This window comes from Onthophagus taurus, chromosome 6 (genome assembly GCF_036711975.1).
Source record: "Onthophagus taurus isolate NC chromosome 6, IU_Otau_3.0, whole genome shotgun sequence".
In the NCBI taxonomy this organism is placed as follows: Eukaryota; Metazoa; Arthropoda; class Insecta; order Coleoptera; family Scarabaeidae; genus Onthophagus; species Onthophagus taurus.
This window is the reverse complement of record NC_091971.1, coordinates 19,044,750-19,054,326: the sequence shown is the minus strand read 5'-3', so window position 1 is coordinate 19,054,326 and position 9,577 is coordinate 19,044,750.

Genomic DNA, 9,577 nt, shown 5'->3' with positions numbered 1-9,577 from the left:
AAATAAAATCGATTTTACTTAAATAAAAAAGTTCATACCACTAAAATAGAAGACATTAGTACATTTCACAACAATTCGAATAACTTTTGATTTAGATGGGGGAAACGTGTGGACAAAATTGCGGAGGGTTGCAACATTGGGGTTGAAAACGTGAAGGGGGAAAACCATCGTTCAGAATTCCAAGAGGAGACCCCTCAGACTCCATGGTATTAGTCGAAAAAGCGTCCTAGGTTTCAACTCCGGGGTCAGACACGTGTCTGACGCGTACCTCTGCGGATGCAGCTGCCTCCCGTTCAATTCGCGAGGAACTTTTTTGGGGATCTCGTTTTTTGTCCATCTATGCCACGTGTATGCGAGACGAACACGTGTGTTACCCCGTAATAAGGGGTAAAAATGTTGACATTAAAAAAAGGTGGAAGAAATGAAATAATAAAAAGATTTTTTTAAAAATTTTTATATATAAATTCATATAAGAACAGATTTTGGTTTTAATGTTGGATTGTTCTTGATGATGGGGAACATATTGATCTGTTTCAATCTCCCCCATCTCTCTTTGCACCCCCTTGAGTACTCTAGCCCTTCTGTTACATCTCTTGAATTTAACCCGATTATCTTACATTCGAATTTGATTGAAAACCTGGTTGTAAAACATGTACAAAAGGCAACAAAAGGCAACAAAAGCCAATGAACAATGTAGGTATATAAGCAGGAAATAGATACAATTGTAAGTACGGTATCTAGGTCGAAACCTGCCACCGTCGTCTTCTATTGCTAATGGTATTATTTCATTAGAGCGGCGTCGGCGGCTCCTATACTGGGAACAAATCCTTCCGTGTCCAGTTTCGACCCATTTTTTTTCTTTTGCTTTACGTTCATAATCGCGAAAGCCACTCCTTTACTAATTAAGTAGAAGAGAAGATCGTGCAAATGGATTTTATTACTACACACCCATAAATCACGCCTCGTTTGTACTCTTTTATGGTTACTTCACTGACCTAATTGTCATAGAATAAAATGGATCTTTTTTATAGAATTAATTAAAGAAGATATTTAGTTTTTTTAGTTTTTATATTGAAGGCACTAACTCCTTCATAAAGAATACGTAAAAGCGAATTTCACTTCCAGTTTGTCCGTGATTTCTATTTCATACATTCTTATACATTCATGATGTTATTTATTCATTTAAATAATTTATTATTATTATGTTGTTTTCTTTGTTATCTGGTTTTAAATATTAAACCTTTACTCATGTCAGCATTGTTTTTGAAGTTATGGTGAGTTAGATTAAACTTACTGGATTCAAGTACTATATTTCATGAAAGGAGTATTAAGTATGTATTAGTGTTTTTATTTGAGGCCTTTATTTCCTTTTAGGGAAAAATTCTTCGAAGAAATTTGTCCTCAGAAATCTTTCGAAACAGTTAAAATGTCGGAAATGATACTTCGGTGTCATAACAAAATTTAAACTTCTTTATAAAAACCAAGATCTCTTACCAAAATGTTTTAATTGATTTTTTGATTATCTACTTTTAATTGAAACGCATGGATTGAAAGATGTTGCTATATAATCACCATCTTCACTGTTTTGTTTTACTTGCAAGGAGAAATTAAGTTCATGCTTAACAATCTTTAGAAATTGTTGAAATGGCAGAATTGGTACTTCGGTTGAATGAGGAATAGGTAGACTTGCGACGGCTAAATTAGGATATTTCATAAGACAGAAACTGTAGTCGTTCTGCTATCTAAATTCTTTCCAAACTATTGACACGCCAAATTTCAGAAACTTCTTTTTTCCATTAGCCCAAATAGGTCTTGACGACCAACTTTAACGCCGAAATATCTAAAACTACCTTTTTACAATGTCAAAAATAGATTTTCAGTTTTCGTTGAGAACTCTTATACTCTACACAGGAAAAAATCGTGTCGTGTAAAAATTTTAGAGTAGTTGGTAAAAAGAATTAGAGTAAAAATTGTAATATCACATGGTAAAAATAACTCTAATGAACACTATATTTAATATTAATATAGAGTTCATATATTATTCACTTAATAGAGTAGTTTTTACAGTTCTCTAAAGGAGAGTTCTTTTTTACTTATGTTAGTGAAGTTATGTAATATATAAAACATTAAATTTTACACTAGACGTGTACTTTTCCTTCGGGTACTTCGTAGGCACCGCACTATTTTGCTCGGGATTACTCGTTGGTATCACGTGATCAACATGTGGTGTGATACAGCTAAAATTTAACGGTCATCTACTAAACGTACTAAACGAGTCGGAACTCGATAGCGTCTCGAGACCTGATTTACGCGATATAGAAAGAAAGAACGATTTTTATTTTAGTTATGTTTGCCAAAATAAAACATTCATGATGTGAAATTAGTGGAACTTCCGGAAGATTTTACATACAAGTTCCTTGTGAAGATTGGTAAAAATGTGCAACTTGGTGCAACTATACAAACAGGAAATTTATAGAAGACTCATTAGATGCAGTTTTGATGGTGACTCGGTGGAAACTTTAAAATGAATTAAGTATTATATATGTTATATGTATATAAACAGAATTTAATTTTTTTAAATTTAAGTTATAACAATATATTACAAGTAAAAATAAAAACAAATATTTTATAATTTTGATTTTTATTACAAACGTAAAACTTCCCTAAAAATACTCCACTTCCTATTAAAAATTAACACTAATAAGTGTAAGATACACACTATTTAGTGATATTTCGTCAATTAATAAAGTAAAATTAGAGCGAATTTTTAATAATTTACACTGATTAGATTAGAAATGTATCTAATTAGAGTGACGACAACATCTAGTTAGATTACATATAATACACTGTTATAGAGTAACGATTTTACACTATTTAGTAAACACCATCTTCTCACTATATAGTGTAAATTTTTAATCTATTCACCTACACTATATAGTGCAAAAAAATAACTCTAAATAAATTGGACCGATCTGAACCATGTTTTAGAGTTGATTTTTACTCTATATTTTTTCCTGTGTATAGATGTAATAAAACACATCCGCAGAAATTACACAAGTCCTTCTTTATTTAGCCATCGTTGAAGTGTAATTTCGAACAATATTCATAAATCAAGAATATGTTATACCGCAACTTGAGGTGTAATTGATTTCCGAAACTATAAAGGTGTATTGTTATCTTTTGAGACCAAATCCATCAATAAATTTGTTATAACTTCGTAGACTCTACGGCCAGTGTTATTAGATATAAAACTAAAACTAGAAACTTTCCGGTAATGCGTGGCGTTAATTGAAAAATTGTTTGACGTGTTGGAACCTTCTTCAGAAATAAGTTCAAAAGTGACAAAATCGTTGGAAAGTTGACAATATATACACTAGGAACTGATTATCAACTCTTTAATGAACTAATTACTCTTCGTCAAATGACATGATGTAGTGTTCAGTTGGAAATCCTTCATCGAGTCCAGTAAATTCGGCACTGAACGGCACTTTGGAGAAAAGTCGTTGAAGGAGAAAAGTTGGACTACTATGTCAATTCTCTCTCTTATACTACGTAAAGGTTTTCATTCACCAACTGTCAATTTGGACATTGGTAGTTTAGCTGTTTTTAACACCCTTACGATCTCTTGATTAAATAATTGCGTTTGTCGAATCCCGTTATCATTTAACCAGTTATCCATGTTGCAAGTGAATTAAATATAAAATTAGAAACAGATGAAAGAACTTCTAAGTTGCTTTATTTTATTAATATAAATCGGAACCAGTTTCGGAATGAACGTTCCATCATCAGCCGAAAGCTAATAAAAGGTAGAAATATAATCATTAATCAATTTTTCTCATTTTGTGGCAGTCTCTTCTTCTTTCTCCGCCAGAATGATCGTTTTGTAACACCGAACGCATTTATTTAATCTGATTTTTCTCTAATTTATGATGACCATCAGTCTCTAAATGTAAGTTTTTTGTACCTTTTTCATATTCTTTTATATTAATTTATATATATTTTTAGTTTCTGGCTCATTTTTACATTTATAACAAACCACGTTTCATTATTATACTTTTATAACTTTAATTAAGACTTTGAATTATATCGCTAAGATTAATTTAACTTTTGTAACAAATTTAAACTTAACTTTTTCGGATTTTTACATGTAACTTCATTTGTTCAATATTTTTCAAATTTTAACATGCGGCTTCTTTAACAACAAACGTCTCCATTAATTACATCTCTTCTCGCCTATTAGTTTCTCTGACAGTAAGTTGATGTCTTAATTTTATTGTACTTTTTATGATTTTATTTATTTTTTATTATTTCTACCTTTTATTAGCTTTCGGCTGATGATAGAACGTTGATTCCGAAACCGGTTCCGAGTTATATTAATAAAATAAAGCAAGTTAGAAGTTGTTTCATCTGTTTTTGAATTTTATACCCGTTATCTTTGTTGTAAAATTATGTCCCTTTATTTTTTTAGAGCTATTTACCGAATTATAAATTAAAACGAATCAGAAATAAGCCATGCGAAGAGAGGGGTTTCATCCAACCGGAAAATATGGTGCTGGTGTGTGTTCTAGATTGGACGTCGCGCCATTATTTTACCTACTTAAAGAAATAAAGGAGTTTCCCCTTTTAGAAAAGTGTAATCCAATCTTTAGTACATTTATAGCTATTAAATCCGGATTCCGATCTGGTTTAGTCTCATCTGCTTTGTATATTTAGGCATCACTTTCTTTAATCAGGTATAATAACATGTCATGAAAAATTGTAAATACAGCTACGTTGCCACTAACTTGTTCCCGTAGAATTTGTAACTCTACTATTTCGTGCCTTTCATTACAACGACGCAACCAATCTGGTAAAAGTGCAAGTCCTTCCATGATTAGTAAGATATACACACATATAGACTCTTTGCTGAAAAGAAAAACATATGTTTGATGCTCACTCTTCGCACCTTTTACTGTTTTTGCACGTGAAGGTTCAGCTAAAGATTCACGTTTAGAAATGATTTTTTCAAAAGGAGCTGCTGTTTCATTAAATTGTGTGCGGTTTGTTGTCCAACTCCGTGTTCGCTAGCTAGTAAACTGTACATTTACCATGTTCATGTTCTTTTTATCTTGTCACAATTCTTTTTTCTATTGTTAAAACCACCCATTTTTGCTTAGGAGCCTTAGCAATTATTAAAGTATAAATTACTACGTTGCTAAATATTGCAGCGATGACAATGCGATACACTACAATACCTGCGCAACAGCAATCTACGCACAAAGAATGAAACTCGATGACTCGGTTGTCATTAGTCTGGGTTTCCCCGGATTTGGTCTAGTTTTGGAGACGACTAGAAAACAACATGGTTTTTGGATACAAAATTAGGTGTTGTGGATTATAAATGAAGAATTTGTTTTGAACATTTTTTTACAAATACGGTTAATCCAAACCCCAGTTCAATGATCCACGGATAATGAATGTTACGATTGTGAACAAATTGGAGAAAAGATCAATCATTAGATAGGGAAACATTAAATTAATAGTTTATTGTCACATTCATTGTGGTCATAACAACACCATAAGGAACACTTATTGTTAGTGTAATTGAAAAAAGAGCTGTTATCAGCCAAGAATAGTTGAAACTGGTTCATATCATCAAACAAAATTTGTAATCGTTATCATATGACAAATAATAATCAATAATCAGTTATGTTAGACGTTTACCTAAGAAACACAATAAGACAACACAATAAGAGTCTCTGTAAACATTAAAGCGACTTAACTTGCACATCAAAATGTTCTGATCAATCTTATCAAAGGCATGTCTTTCCGTTATCAGATAGGACATCAAAAAGTAATATACCTATGCAGATCATAATGTAATATTTTTTCAAAAACCTAAAATATTAGTGACCAGAAAATTTGTTACATTGAACATAGACACAAAAATAATAACTTGTACATTATTTGCAATACCGCAATTTAACCCAAAAAGTGTCTTTTTTCTATCAGTGAGGCAATTTTTTTTTAATTGAAGAATCCAACTCATTGGTGTTAAGAAAAATGTTTGTAATAAAGGTTTGCGATTTTAGGAATGAAACATTTTGAAGTTATAAAAGAAGAATAAATCTTATTTGGCTTTTAGCCATTTAAAGTTTCTATAAATGGTCATTTGGTTAATTACATTGTGGTACAAGATTTTTGTAGAGTTGAGTGTTTTTAGTTAATTTTGGGTTGCTGATTTCTAATATGCACATCACGTTTTTTTTTATTCTGGTGTCTCACTGCTGCAATGTCTCACTGCGAATTTGATATCTGGCACCTTGATATAAAGTGAGAAAGCTACCTTTTAGTGGTAGTGTTATGTTTGTACCACTTCAAAAACACTCAACTGATTTAATGTAAAAGCACCGGTAGTTGACACTTTAAGGATTTATTAGTCTGTTTCTTGGACTGAATTCACTTTAGGGAAAACTTCTAATTAGTGATAGCTGCACAAACTATTCCTCTATTATAATGTGGCAAGAATTAGATTAATAAAATCACTATGAATTTTATATATATATAAGTATATATAAAAGACACTGGGCCAGTAGTTGACACCAAGCGAAAACGAGAATATCTAGTAGTTGACACTCTTTATTTTCAGTAGCTGATATATGCTTTAAAATAAAAAATGGTTTTATCGGCAGGACTAGGTGCATCTAGCAAACTACTTTCTAGTTCTTGTTTTGTGTTCTGCCACAGTTCAATGAGTGATATATCTTTTTCTTCCAACTCTTTATTTCGATTGCCGTTACGAAATATATTGACCTTGCTTTCAGGAATACTCTGATTGAGAAACCGAACCTTCTTTTAAAAGCCGTCTGCGTTCTTCGCCTTTTGTGCCTGAATTATCGCCTTTGGTGTTAAACGGGAGAGTGATAGCGTCTAGTTTTGGTTGGGTTGGGTCAACTATTGGACACGATGGTTTTAAAATGATTTAGAAGTTATAATAGAAGATTTCGCTCTGTAAACAGCTAAATAACACCCAAATAAAGCAGTATTATAATAGTTATTTATATTACAAGTGGGGTAGAAACATAATTACAGTACGAGTGTGGAGAATTGCACGACAAAGTCGTAGACCGAGTCGTGTAATCACATGAGTACTGTAATTATGCTCTAGCCCACGTGTGATATACAGCATTTTATCTACGACTGCTAAAAATTACTAAAAAATCAATTTTTTTAAAAAAGTCTATTTGACATTTATAAAAATATTTTGAAATGATTATTGACAATTTTGAATTGTCAGTTTCAACAACATGTTTACTCATCTGGAATAAGTGTTTTGAAATGTAAAACCATAACAATTAATGTTTATAATAAATAGTATTGTTTCTCTGTAAGTAGATAGCATTTTTTCTTTTGTATTGTTGCTCGTTTCAATAAATTAAGTCTGTTCTGATTAGGCTAAAAATGCGTTACGTAATGAAACCAGTGCGGTAATGAACTTCATTACGTAACTCAAATCACCTCAAATGAGTGCGGTAATGATGACTTATCCAAGCAGTCGTAGATAAAATTATATTACTACCCACATGTCAACTACTCAATATTATGTCATATAAAGTTTAAATAGTTGACACGATGCCTAATAGAGGCATTTTTTATTTTAGGATATTTTCAAAAAATGAATACATATTTTAGAGTCCAAAACGAACAACTAAATATATTTTTAATCAAAATTATAAAATAATGTTAACATTTGCAATTCTTACCTTTCAGCTTATTCTTAACAAACTTCACAAGCATATTACAATAATCGAATGAAAACCATGTACTTGTTGTAATCAGACGATTGCTGTGTCACAGGCGCTGTACAGGTGTCCAAATTTCGATGGGTTTGCAGGGTATCTCAGTTATTATGAAAGGTAGAAAGTTGCGGCTTTCGCAAACCTGAGCTACTTTTTTGTGAAACTTACAATGGTGCAAACCAAATTTTCATAGCCCTCTTCGTTTTTGATATACAGGGAGTGTTTCAAAATTTACGATTTTCAGACACCCCTGTATGTCGGCTATCCGGAAACGTAAAAATGGGTTCTAATAGATTGTTTCACGTAGAATCCAATGGTGCACGTAGAATTTTTCTAGTCATCAAGGTTTTTGAGTTATAAAGAGTTAAGTATTTTAAAAGTTGAGTATTCAGTATTTGAGTTGTGTTTATAACTCAAAAACCGTGATGACTAGAAAAATTCTACGTGCACCATTGGATTCTACGTGAAAAAATCTATTAGAACCTGTTTTTACTTTTTTACTAAGTTTCCGGATAGCCGAGATACAGGAGGTGTCTGAAAATCGTAAATTTCAAACACTCCCTGTATATCAAAAACGAAGAGGACTATGAAAATTTGGTTTGCGCCATTGTAAGTTTCACAAAAAAGTAGCTCAGGTTCGCGAAAGCCGCAACTTTCTATCTTTCATAATAACTGGGATACCCTGCAAACCCATCGAAATTTGGACACCCTGTACTTAATAGCGCGATAGTCGGTATTTACGTCACTATATAGAGAATAGACAAACATATTTTGATCTTTTGCCGCCTGTGTTTCTCTTGTTAATTTATTTTTTCGTGTTATTTCTTCAGTAGTGTCAACTACTGGTGCTTTTACCTTAAAGATGCTAATAATTGCGTAAATAATTGAAATAGGACATATGTTCATTAACTTTTTTTTTATGGTAATTGGATTAGCTATCATATGTCAAAGTTTGATGGTGAGCTAATAAATCACCCTGTATAATCAGCTTATTATTAACGTTCAATCGAACATTAACGATAGATAACGCAAAGATTAAAAGATGCTCATTCAAGTGGACAAGGCGATATCACCAAAATACAATTTTAGGCACAGAATCACCCAATAAAAATTCATAAATAACTCTTAATTTCAACTTATCCCAAAAAATGTCAGTACGAAGGCTTTCACGGCCGGTGTTAGTTAAACTAGAAGAAGAATTAGAAGAAGCAGTGGTGAAAAAAAATTTTAACGTTTCGGATGCCATGTTACAACCTTCTTCAGAAACAAGTTCGAAGTCTTCCTAACGGAAGATTCTAGTTTTAGGTGTAGCGTTAGTTCTAGTGATAATGCTAGTGTTAGTTTAACCAAAAAATGTAATTTTTCATCAATGAGGCTAATTTTTTTTAATTTAGGATCCAAACTCAATGGTGTTATTAACTCTGTGTGTTATCTTAACTCAAATACCCTAAAATCGTCAATTTTTTCTATCGTTATCTAACAAAAATGTTTGTAGTAAAGGTTTCTTTTTATTTTATTGAAAACTGGACGTTTTTATGAGTGGTCGGTTCTATGATTATTATTTTGATGCAAATTCCAGTGTTACAAATTTTCTTTTCGCCCATAAATTTTCTCAAAATCCTTTATATTAAGGTGTGAGGGTAAATTTAAACCCCAATTAGTTCGTACAACATCGTTTTTTTGCTTCGTTTTAAAACGCAAGGGCACCCAGAGCCCCTCATAGGATTGTGTCGATTGCGCAGGTCGAGCGAGATTTGAATCGGTTGTTCTTCTTCACATTGGTGGTAGCCACGCATTAG